The 21,208-nt window shown below is 47.7% G+C and overlaps 1 long non-coding RNA gene across 1 annotated transcript in view; it reads left to right on the plus strand.

The window, feature by feature from the left end:
- LOC125614778 overlaps window positions 1–11,532 on the plus strand; it is a 15,760-nt gene extending 4,228 nt beyond the window's left edge. The window contains exon 3 of the long non-coding RNA XR_007345341.1: window positions 11,460–11,532. This is a non-coding gene — a long non-coding RNA (uncharacterized LOC125614778). The remainder of the gene's footprint in view (window positions 1–11,459) is intronic.
- The last annotated feature ends 9,676 nt before the right edge of the window (window positions 11,533–21,208 follow it).

A 21,208-nucleotide genomic window follows, 5' to 3' on the forward strand; every position in this document is an offset into this window, starting at 1 on the left:
AGACATCCCAAGTCAGGTCCTTCCCTGAGTTCTGCTGTGTGGCCAGGCCAGGGGCCACAGGCTCTGGAGCAAGCCATAGCCGCTTCTCTGTGCACTTCTGTTTCCTTGACCTTCTTACTTCTCCTGTCTTGGAATTCTGTGAGCACTGTCCTGACACGTGGCGGCATCATGCAAATCTCTTCAAATCTACAGCCCACTTGCATCTCCCGGGCAGTTGGCAGATGGGGATGTTCTCACGTGGGGGATTCGCTTGAAGAACCCATGTAGCGCTGCTTTCTCTTTCATATTTTGAGGAGGAATTTGTTGTGTAAAACTTTTAATTCTGCTCATTTTGTTAAAAAAAACAAACAAACAAAACCATGTTTTATGTTCTTAATATTATGATGGGAATGTTCCTGTAATCCACACCTTGACTTTAATGACACAAACTACTTTATTTCCATTGCTAATGAGAAGGCCATTTAGAAAATATTTTTGCTTAATACATCTAATTATTTCTCTGGTTGAATGGGAATTTTGTTGTTCTAGAAACCTTTTAAGACTAACAAGAGGCTGACTGTTCCTCAGAGGTTTCCTTGCCTTCCACAACCTTTGTTCTTTCCAACAGCCTAGAGAGTACCGCACGTGCCTCCTCCTCATATGCTTCCAAGTCTATGTCTCCACAAAAGGAGTCTCCCTTTTGTCTTTCTCTATCAGTGTTTCATTTCTTGAGACTGGAAATATCAAACCCTTCATACAATTATTAGAGTCTTTAAAAATGTCTTACCACCTCATAAATTCTAATTTTCAAACCTGGCCTTTATTAAGGGCCAGGTGTGTGGTTTGGCCATGGCATTTGGACTGTGCACTGACTTTGTTGTTTGAGGGTTTTTCGTTGTGTTGTGAGGAGCTGTGATCAACAGAAAAGTGAATTACTTAACATATTGCCCTGCGACATGCTTGCTGTCAGTTGAGACTCCCTGAGGTGACAAATTGGGAACAAAGTGAGACGGGGACGGCTCTGCACACACTGTACATGCACTTCACAGAAGAAGGAGGGGAGAGGTGCTGTGGTAGGCCCATCAGATTTGCCAAATAGAAATGCAGGATCCCGGTTAAATCTGGAACTCGGGTAGATATGAAAAGGGCTAGTGCAGCGCTCTCCTCCGGGATACCTGGGGTGAACTTATAGAAACATTCCTGCTTTATCTGAAATTCAAATTCAGCCGGATGCTCGGGATGTCAGCTAGAAACCCTATTTATGGTGAAGAAAGTCTTTGGAAAAGAAAATAATAGCTTAATAAATATATTTCACATCTACATGGTCTCGGCAGATAGTTCAGGAACATAAAATGACTCTGCAGAAGTGAGGACAAGGAGCAGCTGTGAAACCAGAATAGATGAGATACAGAGCTAAGGTCCCAGGTGACGGCGACCCGTCCTTCCCAACTCCCTCCCTCAGGGTGGGAGGTTCTGGACTCTTGGATGCACAGCGCCTCCTGTGCCATGAGGCCTGTGGGTGGGAAGTGAGGGCAGTGGCGGCCTCAGCCCCTCCGCAGTGTCCTCTTAGCGCTTTGCGGACCATGTGCACTAACCTGCTGGCCCTTGGCCTTGTGCCTGGAAATGGATGGAGGGGCCCACAACTGCTTCCAGGCACATCTGGGGGGCCAACGACTTGGTGCAAGTTCCCCAGAGCTACAAGGGAGCGTATCGATGTGTCTTTCACACTGCAAGTTCTAGGTCAGAGCCTGTCCCGTTCTCTAGTTCATCCACAGCTCCTAGCAAGTGCCTCGCCCACGCTCAGGTGGAAGAACAGAAGCATTTGTTGGGGGAAGGGTGGATGCCAGTATGTGCACTGGTAGACTTAACTGTTGTGTAGAATACAGGGATGTGATGTGTGTGTCTGCCTGTGCACAGATGCATGCACATGTCACTTAGTATGATGACGGCTGTTGCAACAAACTCCTGAGCACACGCAGGTGCCACCATGACTGAAGACGGGTCCTGGCTTCAACAGGTCTCACATGCTGGTTCAGGGCATGGGGTGGCTCTCTTCTGAGCAGTGAGTACAGGGGTTTAGGCCCTTCTGCCTGTGGCTTTTGCAGGTTCACCACGTGGCCTCCAAGGTGGGTAGGATGATCAAGATGGAGAAAAGGAGTGAGCAAGTGTGGGAAGCTGAGTGGGCTCCATCACAGGTGCTCACCACACCACGGGCAAGATCTGCTGTGTGGCCCCTGGGGAGAGTTCAGGGAATAGAGTCTTGGGCGGGTGCTGCCTTCCAGCCCCTAGGAATAGGAAGCGGCATCTTTGGGTGGATGGCCACCCCGCCCTACTGCACCTGTCCACTTATCAAGCCAGGGAGGTGGATGGCTCTTGACAGGAATGCTCATGACCCTGCCTCTTGACATTCATGCTGTTGGGGCTCAGAAGATGGCACCCCGAAGTGTGGCACTTTGGGAACAGAGGCAGCTTCAGATGACTTTCTCTGCCCTCCATCCTCATGCCCCACTCCAAGCCCCCAGGAAAGCCCTGGAAACTAGAATTCCTCTTCCTCAAGGCAGTTCATGGACCTGGAGCCCCTCCCCCAGACAAGCCACAAAGTCCCACCTCTGTGTCTTGGAGCTGATTACAAAGAAATGCTCTGACTTCCCTTGTCTGGTGGTAGATCCTAAGATCCCCATTTTGGAAGAGGTCCTGCCTGCCCCTGGAAGGTGAGAAGGCTGCACAGAGAGGCCAAGAAGAGCTGAGGGCTGTGCTGCCCAATCACCCTCTGACTGCCCTGCTCCACAGGACCCTCTGTCCTCCTCACGCTGATCTCATGGGGAGCGCAACCCCATCAGGTCTGAGGAAGTTTTGACCAAGCACAGCAAAGACCCTGGGCCTCGGACCAACACTCTGTGGAGTGCTGAGTGTTTCCAGCCACTGAATGGGCCACCGGACCTCAGGAATGCTGGAGCCTGGCTCTTGTCATCACTGCAGTCCTGTGAGAAGCCTGGGGCTAGGACTGTTGCTGCACCTTCGTGAGACACCTTGGAGCAGAGGGCTCAGCCGTGCCTGGATTCCTGAGCCAGGAAACCCAAGATAAGTGTGCACTGTTTTATGTCACAGGGTTTCGGAGAACTCTGCTGTGTAGAAATAGGTGGTGACACACATCGACTCTGGCAGCCCCATGTCCTGAGAAGGCAGGACCTGCGAATCTCCGCCATAGTCAGCATGAAGGACTTGCTGGGTGATGTGAGACTTACCCTGCCTTGTAGAAATTAAAACTGGTTATCTCCTTGGTCTTCCTAGGGTCCTATGACCACCTCAAACAATCAACAGGACATTCTTAAAGTCCCCCAGACTTGCTTTAATGTCCTCTCATTTACCTGTTGGGGGAGAGGTTACAAGGAGAACCAAGCACTCGGCACCGGGTACCACACAAAAGAGCCCACAGCAGCTTGTGGTCACCTGTCCTCAGGCCAGAAAGGCACACAGGATGCCAACAGGCCACACAGGCTGTTCCCAGCTGCAGGTGACTCATTATGGGGGTGAGGATTGTCCGTGGGAGGCAGCAAGGCCCTGGGAGGCAGCTTCCCTAGTGTTAAGAGGGCCAGGTGACTCAGTTCCCACCGGAAGATGCAGCGGGCTTGCGGCCATCCTTCTGCAGCGGCTGCCCAAGGATAACAGGAGCTGGTGTGTTGGGAGGCTCCTGGCCAGGAGATGACTCTGCAGGGGCAGGTTGGAAGGGGGACTTAGGGTTAAGTAATTCGAGTCCTTTTCAATTTCCCCAGATGTCAAGGCCACATAAAATATTGGGCCTTAATTTTAGGACCTATATTCTGTTTAATGAAAAAGTAATTTTCGTGAGGGAAATAGGGTGATATTAGAGAATGAAACTGGAAAGGTACATAGAAAATAAGTCACATGGGAATGTCCACCTCATTTGGTGGCTTTTGTGTTGTTCCTTTCCATTTCTCCCTGGTGAGCATTATTTGCATAACAAGGCTTCAATCAACCATCATTCTTGGTTTGTGCAAAGGAGTTTTAGCCCCTTTTTCCGAGTTGATTATTCACACTGGTGTTCCTTGTGTACACATAAACATTCCTTCATCTCAATTTAGTTCAAAGCATGAAAAATACCCATGTGTAATTAATCACTATTTTTCACAGGATGGGATGGAAGCCAGCGTGATTGGGTCAGTTGTTACCAGGAGCTGAGGGTCTTTTCCATTTAATAAGGAAGAGTAGATGGAAAGCCTGCAGACCCAGACTTCACTTTCCATTCTTCCAGCACGTACTACTTGAGTATTCTTTGCTGCCAACAATGAGCTGGAGATGGAGGGAGAAGTGGAGAACCAGCACCACCGTCTCCCCAGCTGGGGCTCCTCTGAAACTCTATGCAGAAAAGAGTCAGCCATCCCTTGGTGTCTGTGGAGGATGGGGTCATGGCAGGACCCTGGGGATAGTCAGCTGACCTTCAGCATCTATGGAGGACAGGATCCAGGGAGGATCCCTGGGGATGTGCCCATCCATGGCTGTCCAAGCCCCCTATGTAACTGCATTTGCACAACCTATGCATCGTCCTGTACTTAGCTGATAGCTAGCTTGCTTCTCACCCCTAAGACAGGGGAATGCTGGGTAAATGGCTGCTGTGCTCTATTGCTTGGGGGAGAATGGTGAGGAAAAAAATGTCTGAACGCAATTATTTTTTCAGAATACTTGTGATCTAGGGTGGAGATCATATAGATGCACGTAGAACCTACAGATATAGAGAGCCAACTGTTTGTGATTTTGTCTCATAGCCTTGTAATAAAGAAGAAAGACTAGAGTGAAGTGGTTTAGACGTGAGGTCCCCCCCAAGCTTGAACAGCCATGGCTTGTACAGCCCTGCATGGGCACACCCCCCGGGGGCCCTCCCTGGACCCTGTCTTCCATAGACACTGAAGGTCAGCTGACTATCCCCAGGGTCCTCCATTTACACCACAATACAGGAAAGCTTAGCAGGGACAGGATTGGGTTATGAACCTGATCAGTGCACTAATCAGTGCACTGATAGGGATTAACTGGGTGGTCACTGGAGGCAGGTAGGGTGTGGCTGGAGGAGGCAGGTCCCTGGGGACATGCCTTTGGGGTTTATATATCTGCTTTCTGGTGCCATGTCCCCAGCTGCCACACTCTTCTCCCATGATTTCTTCCTGACCTCAGGCCCCAGCAATGGAGTCGAAGGACTGAGACCTCTGAACCGTGAGCCCTTAGACACATCTTTCTCCTCTAATTGTTCCTGTCTGGTCCTGGGATCATAGCAGTGAAGAAGCTGACTAGAACAGTCTGCTGGCCATTTCCTCCCTGCACCAGGACGACCTTCTGCGCATTGTGCTCCTCCCCAGGACAAACAAAATGGCAAAGATTCCAGTTCACTCACTTCTAAAAAGTGCCCCTAACCCTGCCGAGGTGAGCCCACTATGTCACTAAGCCGAGTTCGTTTGTTTTCTCCTGTCTCTCCCGCGCCCATTTCATGCCAAGGCTGGTTGGTGTGAAGACCCTACTGTGCCAGGTTCTGGTGCAGCGCAGCTTCTCGGGCTCCTGTGGGGCTCCTTGTCCTCTGCATGTCCTCCAACTGTCCTCACCCAAGAGCGCAGGGCGTGGTCACTGTGGTGAGTCTCCTCAGACACACCTAGCGACTCTCCTGTCCTCTGCATTAGCTCCTCTGGCAATGGTTGCTTCTTTGATGTGATGATTGAAGATGGTTGTCTGCACCTGGGCCCTTGTGAGGGCCTCCTTGCCGGCCTTCTTTCTTCACATAAAACAATGACAGGTGTTCAGCTATGTTAACTGCATGGCTGGGTGGGCTTCACTGCCACCTCTCCATCCGTGTGCGTATCCTGCCTTGATGGCATCTGCCCTCCCGGCTGCTGGCTCTCGCCCCCGCCTCCCCTCCCTTGGCCCCCATCTCCTTCCCTGATCAACTGTTACTGGCTCCGCTCACCTTGCCTGGGTGGCCCAGCTGAAGGTGGAAGGCACTCGAACATAGCTATTTTGCCCTGGGCATCCAAGAGCAGTCAGACCTAGACAGAGTCCTGTTTTCACATCTTCTTACTCATGCACCTCCTTCCTGAGAGGGTCCTTAGTTTTCATTCTATATCCCCAAACTTCATGTCAGCTAAAGGAGGGGAAGGGTTACAACAGGGACCCAGTTCCTGCACCTGAATCTTAATGCATTCATCACGGGGTGCAGCTCGTGTTTGTTTCTGTGTGACCCTTAACTTGGACTCACAAGGAAAATCTGCCTGCATTTTGTGTGTCTGCAATAGTCCAGATTGAAGGTATAGATTACCATATGTGGGATGAAGGGGATTTTGCTGTTTTGGTCAGTTTCATCCTCCGAGTTGACCCCTTGGTACCACCACCAAATGACAAACTGGTTTTAAAATCTCGCCAAAGACGAGCACAGTGGGGTTCTGGATTGTCTCATGCTGGCCTTGCAGGGCTGGCTTTATTTCTGTCCCTGGGATCCCCAGCAGGGGTACCCCCAAATTGGCCATTGCCAGTTCATTTACACAAAGCACAGTAGGAACGCCATGAGTTGGGGCTCTTCTCTGCAGTTGCTGAATCTGACTGGAACACCACAGGCAAGACACTCCAAGGGAAAGCTGTTGTTGATCCAGAGAAAACAAATGTAGGATTTTTTAAACAAATTTGAGAGACCTGTGAATCTGCAGAAAAGCATAGAATGTGACAGGAGATACCTGTGTCCCCATCATTGGGCACTTTCAAATCTTTATTTTGCCACTTTGTTTAAGAGACAGGAGAAGGAGAGAAAGCAACTGAGAGAATATGAACATTATGTTTGATAATGAAAAAATAGCAATTTTCCAATTCTGCAGTAATCCAAGTGTTACATTAGATTAGTTTGGGGTCAGACTACACTTAAAATTTTGCATATATTTTGATTAGATAATTACATGCACTCTCTGTGCCAGCTTACTGTTTTTAAAGGCATCATGTAAAGTATATGCTATTTTTTTTTTGTTTTTTGCGCCAATGTTTCCAGTACTCTTTAAACCCCATTTCCATGAATAGTGCTGTGCTGAGACCAGCATTTAGAACAAAATCCATCCTCTTTCTTCAGAAATTCACAACAACATTGCAGAGTTAAACTTATTTTTTAAATAGTAACTGCTGTTTGAAAAAAATTTTAATGCTCCTTTTTTTTTAATAAAGAATAATATTAGCTGAAAAACACACTTCAGAGGTGGCCGTGTGGTATGCGCCGTCCATCTAGTGTCTCAGATATCCTTCCAACCACCCAATGGGACAGGCAGTATCACTTCCCATATCTTTTGGATGCAGAAACTGAATTTGCCTAAAAGATGCCTTTTCATACCTACTGAGTGTCAGGGTCAGAATACAGTTGGTCCTTTCTGACTTGGGGGTGTGCTTGTCACCACCGGGGCACGTCCACTCAAATGGTCTCTGCACGGGGCGGGGGCAAGTCAGGGTGTGAGGGGCCATCTTATATGGGCCCCTCTTTCCACCATGGCCTCTAGTGGAGACCGTTACACGGTGTGGAGGAAGTGGGCACTACAGTGGAGGGCCACCAGGGGGCCGGGGACTCCTGGCCAGTGAGCACCTTTAGTCTTGTGTCTGATTGCCCCAGTGCGAGTCGGCAGTGGCTGTGAATTAACATTTTTATAAATGCCATAATTATATGTGGCTAGTGCAATTTTGTAGAGTGTTTGTGCATGGACCAGCAGCGTTCATTTAGAAAATGTCAATGTTTAATGTACTTCACAGTGCCCGTCACTCGCGTTGACTTTTCTCTTGAAAAGCGGGTCTGCTGGTCTCCTTTTGTCCTTGGAGGGGCCCTGATCTTGTACATTAAGGTCGCTGGTGTGGAAGGCACAGTGCTCATAGGTGATGATGGGAGTGATGGGAAGGAGGAGCCACGGTGGGCTGAACTGATCATGGGCAGTGTTTGTGCCACCAAAGGTAACTTCATCTGACAAAAATATACAATCCAAGAAAAATGAACGCGTTCCCCAGCACCCCCAACAACCCCGTCTTCTCTTGGAGACAACCTTCCTTCTGTCTTGAGGCAGTGTTCACCTCTGTGGAGGGAGAGGAGCTTTGCTCTCCCTGGTTGGAGAGGTCACAGCCAGGGCGGGCATCACACCTGGGTGAGGGGCTGCACAGGGAGAGCCTGGCAGGCAGGCGAGGACAGGGCCTCCCCTCTGCTTCGTGAGCCTGCAGCCATAGCCTGAGGAGGCTGAGCCTCTGTGGCCAGGTGAAGACCAGCTGCCCAGGCTCGGGCCTCTCACTTGGGTGCCGCAGACTCTGGTTATTGGCCTGCAGCAGGGGTTGCTGGACTTGCTGTCCCCCACTATTTGCTCTATGGAGCCTTTCAGCGTCTCCTATCACAGAGGTCAGTACCCTCTGTGAGCCCCATTTTAGCAAAAGAGGCCTGTCTTTCAGAGCAGTGTTCGCCATTCCATGATCAATAATGCATTTCCCAGAACACATTTCAAGAGCACAGATTTAGTGTGGATAAAGGGGAGCTTGTTGACATTTTGATGTTTTGGTGCGTTATGATGTTTATGTTGTGGGACTGTCATTTCCTTGCTGGGCCCGTCTGGATTTTCCCTTAGTGCTGAGAGGTGCGAAGCCTCCGAAGGCTGAGTGTTGTGGAGTTGGGTATTTTTGAAGTCAAACATTTTCTCTCTGGGGCTCCTTTCTTTTAATTTTCCTCTTTAGCTTCCCCATATGGGGGAAAAATATTTCACCCTTGACCTTCTGAGTTTGGCTTATTTTGCTTGACATAATCTTCTCAAGTTTCATCCATTTCCCCGCAAATAGCATAATTCCATTCTTCTTTATGGCTGAATAAAACTTTATCATTACACAGACACACACACACACACACACCATATTTGACCATATCTGATTCTGATGTTATGACCTTGGAAAAGTTAGTCACATAAAAAAATGGAAAGAAAGGTAGGTGTGATAAGATCATACTGTGCACACGTACAAACATGTAACAACATCCCACTATCATGTGTAATTATGATGCACCAAAAGTAGGAAAGTAGAACAGAAGAAGATCAAGGCTTGGACTTGAGAGAGACCCTGAGGCACTGTTCTCAATGTAGTTTGTGTGTGGTGTGAGGTAGGGATCTATGTGAATTTTATTTTCCCACATAAAGGACAACTATTTCTTTAACAGATATTCTTTCTCTTATTTGTACTGTCAACCCTATCATCTACCAAGTACTTGTATGTGCTTAACTTATTTTCTTGGCACACCAGTTTACTTTGTTGATCTAGTTTACTAGGTTTGCTGTTGGCTTAGCCCGGTTGACTCCTCTTGGCTCCAAGCAAACTTTGCTTTCAACTGACATTTACTGCACACTGGAACCTGTTGAGCATTTTGCAGTGTATCCAGCATGAGGCTGTGTCATGAAGTTGGTTTGAAGAGTGGGCTCTGTTACTCTGCCACTTATTAGCCAAGGGTATTGGGAAGCAAGTGTCCTAATAGAGCCCACTCCTCAGTCCTTTGTTCAGATCAAGTTAGAGAAAGGATATCAAAAATCTAAGCCTAAAATATCCAAGCCTATTGCTTGTCATATAAAAACTGTTTCCTGAGTGATAGTTAATATTATTTATATTACCCATAATACTGAACATTATAGTACCTAGCATGTGATAGTTTTATTATGATTACAACAGTTAATATAAGTAAAATATCTATTACAAATCAATACCTATTACATGTTGAATGTCCAATAAATGTTTATTTTCAGCCTCCTATTTCCTTTCTAATGCTTGTCCTTCTTTGGACATGTCTGTGGTCTTATTAGGATGATTTTTTTGGGGGGGGCTATAAAATAATGTGCTACAAGACAGGAATTTATTTTTTTAAATGATATAATGTGATCTTTTCAAAATGCCAATCAATTTTAAATCTTAAGGTACCGTTCTTCAGATTTATTATATTTTTAACAGCTTTTTTCTTGTTTCACTGAACAAATTGTTGAACATGGAAATTTAGACCAAGTCGGTGTGTTGCAATGTTCTGCATGGGTGAGCATCAAAAATTAACAAAGAACTTCTATTTAGGCACAAGATGTCTAACTTTTCTCCAGTCATTTCCCCTTTATCTCATCCCCCTGCTTCCTTTTTAAAAGCTCTATCTGAATTAAGCATTTGCTACTGCTTCTGATGCCAGTTCAAATTGGCAGGAGTGAAAAAAAATACTACAAAAAGGGAGAAATATATTTTTGAAAAAAGAAAAATGTTCATCTTTCTGCATCTGAGACTCCATTTTAATGCTTCAGAAATTCCATGGACCTTGAATGAAGCTGAAAGAGCAGAGTGTGAGCTGGAACTGAGAGCTTGGCTCCCTGGTAAGAAGGACCTGGCTGAGGTTGGGTCTGTGACGCTGCGTGTGCTTAAGTTTGTCTCAGACCCACGGATGTCCCGTGGGGTGGAAATGCCCACAGGGTGATAGAGTGGAGCATTTGCAAGGTAAACATAATGGAAGGGCTGTGCAGATGCCTGGGCGTATGAGAACATTCACATCACATGAACCGCCTGCATTCCCGAGCAACTACATGTGTTCTCCGTGCACAGAAAAAGATTTCATATTCTGTAAAAACAGAAGCTTCTGTATCACACCAACTGCATGCTTCATGTGTATATAACAATGTTTTAGATTTCAAATGCACAAGATACCAGTACCTGCTATTCCCATTTAACATTTGTGCATATAAACAAGACTGCACATTTGTAAGATCTTGTGTTGAGCAGATAGCCCCAACAAAATAATTAAAGCAACTGATTTGAAACTGGTTTAGGAGAATTTATGCTCCTAGCTAAAATCCAAATGCTGCTTCCCAGATCTCTGTGTTCCCTGTCGTGTCCTGCCCAGATTAAGCGTGCATTCTAGGACCAGGTAAGCAAAGACTAAATGTGATAGTAATTGGACTCCCTCACTGTATCTATGGCCTGTGTGTTTTAGAAGCATAACCCATGATCTTGTGCTCTGAGGTTGCTTTGATCTGTGTACCAGGTTGTGGGAGATGACTTTGGACCTTGTAGTAGCACTAAGCTAGCACAGAGGAGCACTGGCAGTGGCCCATGGCACAGAATGGTCAGTGGGTCTGCTCACCAGGTTTTCTCATTCATTCTGCCCCCGATTTATAGGTGCAATTTGGGAATTTCTGTGTGGACATTTTAATTGTTGCGTCTTCAAGGGCCTCAGCAACATGGCTGCAATGTGAGCTTCTGTCTGACCTTTTGTATGTTTAAATGTGAGAACTTGTTCTTTCTCTTGCCTGTGTTTACTCTGGATTTTTGTTAAGTCTCTTAAAGGGGCAAGTACCACATGACCATATCAAAACAGTTCATGCATGCAAAAGGAGTTTGTTTGCCCTCTGGTTGGGAAGTTGGTGGGAGACCACCAGTCTTTATCTTTCTCTCATTTGCATAACTTATCTTAGTCTGTGCTGACATCTATCCAGGGCAGCTTTTCTTCATGAGCTGAAAACACAGCCCTGGGTAATTCCAGGCTCATATCTTGCTTATAAAGATCAATCTCAGAGGAGAGAGTGATGCTCTGTGGGCCAGCAGCTGGGCAATCTTCTTAACAAGATCTATTTGGTTCTGCTAAGTTGCATGCCTATTCCAGTTGTGCCTCTGGCTCCAGGGACAGGAGGAAACATGATGAACAGGCCAAGTCACAGCTCATAGGGTAGATGTAGAAAAATGGCCACGGAAGGTCTGGGGCTGGACTGCCTGGGCTCAAATTCCTGCTCAGATCCTTAATAGCTCTGCAAATTCCGGCAAATAGTTTGACCTTCCCTGAAATATAACAATAATAGCTGGCATGCAGGATTGCTTTGAGGATTCAGTGAGCTGTGTCTGCAGAGGACTTGGAACAGTACCTGGCACATAGTAGGCATAACATGGCCCTGGGGTCACTGTCAGCATAGATGGTTCTCCTTGTGGGGAGCGGAGCTTTGAGACACTAACAGAATCAGGGAGACTCCTCAGTGACAGTTGGGCCACCTCTTTCCTACAGCCCAGAGTTAGGATGTGGAGAGAAGGTTAAGTTGTAAGAGAACCTGAATCCCATGGAAAATCTACAACAAATCGTGATGTCACAAAATTTCCACATTGGAATAAATGTCCTGAGCTCGGTTTCCAGCATTTCTTTCCAGGGTTAGCGCTTCAAGTGGGAGCCCTTTATGTGACAAGAGCTGTGAGCTTGAGGTGAAAATTGGCTCATATTGTGAAAAATGCACCTGAGATCTACACTTTTTATTGCATTCAAGAGCGAATATAATAAAACAAAATCCTAGTTCCTTAAGTTTTGTCTTAACAAAGCCGTATGCTTTACTTATTTGAGAATGAATCTACACATGAAATTAGGTAAAAGATGCCTAAACTCTTTTATCTACATGAGACATGGATCTGTTTCTGTGCAAGTTGGCATAGTTTCTAGAAATTGCTGAGGATAGTTTGCTGAGAAATTATTCTTTTCTTGGATGCCAAAGGTCAAAGACAAATCAACCAATGGAGAGGGGGTCCTGGATATTCTCTATATTAGCCACTTTCTTACCCTGCAGCTAGACATTCATTATGAGCCTATAAAGTTTATTTTGTGGAGGCGCAGCTGAGGAAGACATTTGTTAACATCCTCCAGAGGCCCCAGGGGCATTGGCTGAGGGCCTCCTTCGCTTCTAACCAGCTCCCACAATATGGAGTTGTAGCAGAAACTTCTGTCATTCTGAATTTAAAAGAAAATCCTCACACAAATAGATTGTTATTGTTATTATCTGTTTTCCTTCTCCAACATCCACATTTTCACCACCAACAGTCAACAGGACAGGGATGAAGATCTATGTGAGTCTTGGCTTCATTATTCATATTTGTTCTATGTCTTGGCCTACAGCCTGGGGAGCTGTCTACCTTTGTCCAGAAATTTACTTATTGTTCATTCCTTGAATTTTTTTTTCTTTAGCACGACTCCAAGCAACCCCCAAACTCTTGCTGTCAAAACTGTGGGGAGAGATGGTGCCTTCAGAGTGGCAGGAAGTATGTGCGCATGCGTAGGCCTTCACCTCCCAGAGGAGGGCTTGTATTTTCTTTTACTAACACAAAGAAAATATGATGGGTGCCTAAGCTGAATGAGAAGCACGAGGGTCCCGGGACGTCATTCAGTTGGGAATGAATTTGTCTTTCCATGTCAAGGCAGATTTAGCTAAGAGTAAGGATACTGGGCCCTCCCACCTTGGTCACCTTGACCTTGGACAGGTGCTGCCAGTTCCCTGGGCCTTACTGTTTCCAATGCAAGAGGGTGCCATGCTCCCCTTGCTTGTGTGGGAAGTGCTGTGGGGTGGGGCTGATGGCCCCTGACATTACTTGAACTGAGATCTACTCCAGGGCCCCTTCTCCAGGTATGGGGCTTTCCTCCATCATCTTCAAATCAGATTTATTTTGCTAGGGAGAGGAAGAATGTGGCTCTCAGGGAATTTTGCCTGCCTTTCCAAATCTATACCTCCCTCACAGCATCGAAGTCCTGGTGGGAAATCCGGGTTCCCACATTAATGTCACTGTCAGCTTGCTGTGTGATTCTGGCATCCTAACTTGTTACCTTGGCATTTTTCACCAGGGATTTATTAATGAGTTTTATCGTGTGTGGAAATAGATAATCAATTTTTGCTTATTCAAGTCCCTAGAAGCATTAGGGAAGTTGATATCACGGCTAAGGCCATGGCTGGCTTGGGTGGGTGTTGACCTTTCCTGCCCCTGAGGTCCCTCCCTAGTTCCTCAGACTGTGACCTGCATTGGAAGCATTGTCATTGCAGGTGGAGCCCCTAATATTACCAGCATGACTGGGGACCTTATCAGAAGAGACATTTGGACACAGATTCAGACATACACACAGGGAGGGCGCCATGTGGGCCCTGGACCCCACTATTCCAGGCGCTAGGAGAAGAGCTTGGGCAGACCCTTCCCTGGAGCTTCCAGAGGGAGCAGGGCCCTGCTGAGGCCTTGTCTTACACCCTGGACTCCAGACCTTTGAGATGCTATCCGCTGCTCCAGCCACCCCATACCGGTGCTTCCTGGTGGCTCCCCAGAACCTCGGCACCTCTCTGGGCCATCACCACATCTTCCTGCCCAGCCCATCTGTTTTGCTTGGTGACAGGGAATTCCTTCCCCCACACGTCATCAGGGACCAAGTGGAGCTGCCCTCGGCCAGCCTGCCACACTCCCTGCTGTAGGGAGGCATGTGTGTGGTCAGGGACTTTGATCCGAATTCTGGGCACTTATTAGTAGAATGTGACTTGGAGAGTACAGTGTGTCCTAAGCCCCAGTTTCCTCATCTGGGAAAGGGGATGGTGGCTTCTCACAGGGTTGTCATGAGCATTGAGCGACATAATGCTGAGAAGAGCTGGAGTTCAGGGCCGGTACAGAGACGCATTCAGTGAAAGGCAGCTGTTTAAGGACACTCCACGCTCCTCGAGGTCTGAAGAGCATCTTGTTCTCCCTCCACTTCTCCTTTATTGGATTAATTAGGACCCTGATTTACTTCCTCTTAAGTAAAATTCTGAGTTGATCTGGTGGCTGGTGTTAATTACCAATCAAGGGTCCTCCTTAATTCAAAGTTGAGGGGGATCCGGGCTGTTTCTCCTTTGTCACTGGGTGCAGCATCCCTTCATTCTCAGGTGGTAGCCATGTTGCTGGGGTGGGGAGTGTGGGAATATGGTCAAGCCTTGGAAGAGGCTTGCCATAATCCAGTGGCCAGAGCTAATGACGAGAGCTGCTGGGAAATGTAGCCCTTATCCTGAAAAGCCTGTGAGAAGTGTGTGTCCTAGTAGCCAGGATGGGGGGGATGGAACTGGGGGCAGCCGCCTATCTGCACCTCAGCTACACATGAGCACGTTGATGACCATGCATAAAATGTGGTGGAAGCAATGAGTGTCACTGTCTCCTGGGGCGTGGCCTGAGCACTGGCCAGGTGAGGAGCTATCCCTCCAAGTCATGGTCCACCAACCACAGGGGGTTTAGAAATGAGTGGGCACTGGGACCTCCCCACCCTCAATGGGTTTCCCACTTAGTGGCTGCTGCCGTGGCATGTTCTATAATGTGGGATGGATATCACTCTGGGGAGCAGGTGGGATCACTCAGCCTAACTGCTGGGCATGCAATCCCTCCCCACCCTAACCCCCAGGCTACAAAATTACAGGAGGGGAGAAAGTTGAGGTGGGGTGATACAGAAGAAGGAGGGCAGCTGCCAGCAGACTGGGCCTGGGCTTCCATGTGTCTCCTGTCAACCTGGGTTTCTTAATGGACAAGAAAAACTATTCTGTGGTGGGGAAAAAAGTGTTTGGAAAAGGAGTCTCGGGGCTCCTACAGTACATACTACTATTATTTGTATCCATCATCAATGTAAAACCTGACTTGGATGCTGAAATATTAACAGCTTCTCCTTTTGGTAGGAAATGTTCTTATTTTAAATATGTTGAGCTACTCTGTAAGTCGGGGAAATACATTTCTGACTAAGTAACTGGGTAGCTTATCTGTCAAAGACTTATGTCAAAAAGAAGAAGACATGAGAAACCCACATTCACCTGTCAGCTTGAAATGTTTTATAGGCCGCAGGTGCTACAGGAAAAATGAAGTAGGAAGTGTTTGGGTAATTTTCAGCTTTGGGAGAATTTTTGAATTTGGTTTAAAACTTTCAGTTAGAAATGTCCTTCTACTGCATGAGTAGTTGCGTAGTTGTATGGTTAAATTGCTTATAGAGTCACCAGAATTGAGACAACAACCACAGAAAGAGGTAAATCAGCAGAGATGGGGGAGAAGCAAGAATTCTCTGTTACCCTCTGAGGTGGGTGTCCTTGGTGTGATTTGGGGGAGCTGTTACAACAGAGTCACCAGTAGGAGTATTGGCCAGGGACCTTGTGAAAGAGGCCAGCTGGCCAGAGCAAGAAGACGTAACTGCAAGATACCATGTCATTCTGCAGGGAACAGAAGCCGAGGGGTCTTGAGAGGTATCTAGCTGGGGCAGAGGGAAGGACTTGTCTGGACCCAGGAGATTTTGCTGCAGATAAAGCAGCAGCTTCTCCTGAAGGCCCTCTAGAGAACCCATGGCAGAATCCAAAAGAAAAAGGCTCAGTTTTAATACCTGTCATGTGTGTGGGATGCAAAGCCACCTTGTTACAGTGCTAAGGAAATACAACATGCATCATCTATGTCCTTCCCTGGGATCCAGAACCCTTAGCTGATGCTGTGGTCCAAATGTCTGTGCCCTCAGGAAACTGGACAGTGCCCCGCCCACAACCACGCCCACCTGGGAGTTTCCTGTTACTTCAAGGCAGAGATTCCATAGGCCTTGCTGAGCTCTCAGACTAACTCTGAGCCCTGAATTGGTGCTCAATAGATACAGTATTGAGCCAGACATGTTTAAATAGGTGGAAATGTGGGTGGGAATCATCTCTGCAAGCCAGAAGAAACTAACTAGGGTTAACCTGAGCAAGAGGTGATTAGAAAGAGATCAAAGCAGGAGTGGGAAGCTCTCTTTTGGCCTAGAATTGTCAGCTGAGGCAGCCAGGAAGATGGGAAGGAGGCCTCACTCCTGAGCGCGCCCGTGACCCAGAGAGACGAGGATAAGGTGTCTTCAGCATGAAGCAGACCATAAGCTCTTTCCAGTAATTTGTCCCTCCATTGAGAAAGGCATGTTTAACTGGCCCAGTGTGGCTTTTGCCAGGAGCAGAATGGACCACATCTAACGTGGAAGAGTATTTCTAACTTAGGTGAAGAAGTTGGGTGCTGTTAGGAAAGAGGAACTGGGCTGGGAGCTGCGGGGAGACATAGGTAAGCCCAAAAGCCCAAGATATTGGGTGCTAGGCCTTTTTAAAAAAAAAAAAATTCTCAAGTGAAAGCCCCATGGTCCGAGGGGCCAGTGGTATCTATGTGCTGCACTTTAGCCACTCGGCACCCCACAGAAGCCAAGGAATCGCCACCCCTCTTTGCTCTTTGTCCTCAACATCAGCAGTACTTGAGTTCCTGGGAACAGATCGCTGCATCTCGGTTAACTTGCCATCACCATCCATCTGCCGTAGATTGCTCTTCCTCACGGGCTTGAGAAGAAAGCTCCCAGATGCAGTTGGTTGCAACAGAGCATGCTATGGGTTGTCCTTTGCCTTCCCAGCCTGGGGGCTTGGGTGACAGATCAGTTTGATAAGGGCGCATTCAAACTGGGGTCATGAAATTCTGTCACCCTCATTCTGAATGTTAATTTTGCTATATCTTGTTTCTTTAGAAAGCAAAGCCCTGCTGCCCTCCCAGACACATACACCCACACACAGAAACACCCCCACACAGAAACACCCACACACAGGACGTCATTAATTTGAACTTGAGGCATTTATGAAACGTATCATGTTCATGATTTTGACTGGTCGTTAGGTTAGAACTTTAAATCTGGAAGAAAGAAAAATAAAACGACTTTCAGATTTGCCTGCACAAGAAGAGTTGGGCCCCAGGATAAGCGTTGAGGGGACATAAATACTGACACCACAGCGAGCAGATTCCTCCACCCAAGGCCCCAGCCAGCCTGGCTGTGTTTAGGTGGTGATGGACAGGACCTGTCGGATTCCGTGGTTAACCATGTCCCAAGTGATTCGCCCACTCAGAGTGACCACCACCCAGTGTCCTGTGCCCTGTGGGGTGAGCAGCATCTGACCCCATGAGTCACGAGCCTGTAACCCTGACTGAGCCCATTTCCCGGTTTTCCTCTTTTCTGCGGCATGGTAGCTATTCATGGCTTAATCACAACATGACTCTCACCCATTCTCTAATTTCAGAAATCTTTGCTGAACGCCAAATGTATTTAGGTCTCATTTCAGGGGCTAAGGAGCCACATGGTTCCCTGACCTCAGGAAGTCTTTAGTCCACTGGAGTAGATCTGAGTTTGTGCTACATTGACCTGGAGGGATGTCCTATGGTTGGGATGTAAGAACACAGACTCTGTTGCCAAGTCCAGCCTGCCTTGCATTGGCTGTGTGATCTCTGCATGTTGCTTAACCTCTCTGGGTACCACTTTCCCTCTATGTGAGATGGGTACACCTGCAAAACCTCATATCTTAGGGCCATGATGGAGACCAGATGAGGGGATAAATGCGCAGCTCAGACAGCTCACATGGAGTGCCTGATGAACACTGGCTGTGACTCCATTCCTCAGGGAACACAGAGCCTCCATCAGTGATTGCAGTGGGGTGGTGCTTACCTGGCTCTCTAGGAGGATGCACGTGTGTCTTAGCAATCCCTTCACTAGTATGAAGCCATTAAATGACAGGGCACACTTAGCAAATCCTTGTTTTGCATTTTTAGCCATTATTTCCCCAAATGACTTTTTCATTTACACTATCAATCTCCATGTATAATTGGGGTTGTTTAATGTACAGCTGCACTTAACAGGCTGCTAAGATAGCCCAGCTCAGAGCAGCCAGCGCTGCTGTGCTCATGTCCATAATGAAAAAAATGTGTATGGGTCCCGATTTTCCTTTATATTTTTTAATGTAATTACAGAAATTTGATAACAGAATTTACAAAGTAGTATTGGTAATCTTGGTCCTAAATAAGTAACAGATAGCTAATTAGAATATAATGCAATCATTTAAGATAAGTCACTAATATGAACTTATTGACTATTTTCTGCCCAGCACAGTCTTCCCAGAATTTGCTTCATCTTGAATCACTGAGCTTTATAATTTCAGAAATCAACAAGAAAAATCTAGGACATAGAAGTTTACCTTTTGATATAAATTCAACAGGTCTGACTGGCTAAATAAGGGCTGTTTGGAAAGAAATGGAAAAGGTGCTGGTGTGCTGAGCAAATATCAGGAGCCAACTAATTTGTCCAGAGTTTATTTTCATTTTCTTTATTGTGTGCACTTAAGGGATGCAGTTCGATGCTTTGCTATCCCTGATGCAGGGGTTACCACAGTCAGGCAGATGAACACCCCCTCCTCTCACAGTTTCCTTTTGTGTGTATGGCAAGAGCACCCAAAAATCTGTTTTCTTAGCATAAATTCCTGCTGTGACACAATGAAAACCTGGACTCCCTCACACAGGGAGAGAAGTAATGCACGGGTGTGCAGACTGCACCGGGAGTGCCCAGGAGGAGGAGATGGGGCACGACTGCCCCCAGCAGCCCGGCCTCACCCTTGCTAGCTGGCCCCACTCCATGCCCAGTGCTTTGTGTCCATTTTGGTCTTGGTCCAATAGTGTTTCTCAAACCGGGCCATGTGACCTGAGGCACTGTTAAAAACCATCCCGCCCAGGGTTTGTCCCCACAGACTGATTCTGCAATGAGCCCCGTGGTTGGCTCCACTGGCACAGTGCTGTGGGGGCAGTGTGTAGCCAGGGTGGAGTCCCCCGGGCTCAGAGCTGACGTCCTCATGAGGAAGACCCACTGTGTGGACCAGAGGGTGTGACAGGCCATGGAGGAGCCCAACCACGTGGACATGTGACAAGGATGAGGACTTGAGACACACGCCCAGGTGACCATTTTCTTAGAGCATCCTCATGTACATGTTACCGTGTGTGACTGGAGTAGGGTGGTCCCTATGAGCCTGGGGTGCATTCCTAGTGATGAATAGATGTTCTGATGTCAGGGTTGTTCTGTGGCACGGGAGGGTGAATGGTGACTCTGGCGAAGTTCAACAAGGGGACAACGAGGGCAGAGCACTGGTGGCTTCAATCTCCTGTTGCCGCGCTTCAGCTCTGTGTGAGGACATGGAAAACGATGAGTTCTCCTAACGTAAAAAGCTCCCGTCCTCGGCTTCCTCTTGCCTCTCGTCACCAAGATGCACAGGCGCTTGGGACACTTACGATGGATGGTTGCTGGTATTTTACAAGATGGCAAAACCATCAGCGCTGTCGGATTTGGGAATATCCCTGCTACCTTAGCTGTCACTGCTAGGCCTCCCTGGCCCTCAACCCCGTAGCCCCTGGTCTGTCTGCAGTGATTTTTGTCACTGCGGACACTTCTGTGGCGTGCATGTGGCCTTCTGTGCGTGGCTGCTTTCCTTCAGTGAAACATTTCTGAGGGTCACTGTGTTCTTCCACGTTATGGTCTGGTCGTTTTCCATCACCTGGATGACCCCATGAGTCTCAGCACCACACCAGTAGGCGTGCTCGGGTGTCCCACCTCTGGGTGCCTTGGAGAATGCTGACGTGGACATCTGTTTTCAGTTCTGTTGTGGAGCTGATGAGAAGTGGCCCTTTTGGTTCATAGGGTAACATTACGTTTAGCTTTTCGACAAATTGCCAAAGTGTTTTCCAAAGTGTTTTCACCGCAGAATTTGACATTACACCAACAACTCTGGGGGCTCCCGTTGCTCCCCACCTCCCCCAGGCCCAGGGTTGCCGTGTGTCAGATCCCAGTCTCCCTCGGGGTGTGAGGTGGTTTTCATGGCGGTTTCCGCCCGGTAACTAAGAAGCTGAATACACAAGTTCATGGTCAGCTTCACGTCGTCTCAAGGAAAAGGCCTGTTCAGATGTTTTGCTGCTTGCGGCTGGGCTGTCTTTGATGGTCGAGGGTCATGGCGCTCTTTCCATATTCTGGATATAAATCCTCTGTCAGATATGTGGTTTCCAGGTATTTTCTCCCCACAGCAAAATCCCCATTACACTCAGAATTTCTGGACAGTTTTCTAGGGCTTTGTGACTAGTAGGAACAGACCCGCGGGCAATGCTTGGGGAGCACCTGGGACAGACAATACAGGGGCCTTGACCAGCCGACAGGAAAAGGGAAGTTGGAAGAAGCAGATGGGCAGAGAGAGACAGGAAGAGATTAAGCACACCTGGTTGAAATCACGGGGTCAGAGTCACTGAAATGAGCCATAAAGTAGAAATGTCAGCAACAAGTACCTTTGGGGAGCGGAGGATGAAGAGGGCTCCTCTGATTCTGGAGGTAGATGTTTCCAGATTTGGGTTCCAGAAATTCAGCTTTGGGTCATTGAAGGGACCTCACACCTTTCTTTGGCTGGTTCCGCGGCCTGGCAAGCCATAGCGGCGTGTCTGGAGAGGCCATTAGTATTGATGTGGATTCATCCACAGGGCACAGGTCTAGTCCCCTGGAATAAGGCATCGAATGAAAGAGTTAGAAGTCCCTGTCCTCACGGTGCTTACAGTCTAGCTGGGACACACAGCTGACATCATAGTGTAAGCACTG

This window comes from Marmota marmota, unplaced genomic scaffold (assembly GCF_001458135.2).
Source record: "Marmota marmota marmota unplaced genomic scaffold, marMar, whole genome shotgun sequence".
Classification (NCBI taxonomy): Eukaryota; Metazoa; Chordata; class Mammalia; order Rodentia; family Sciuridae; genus Marmota; species Marmota marmota.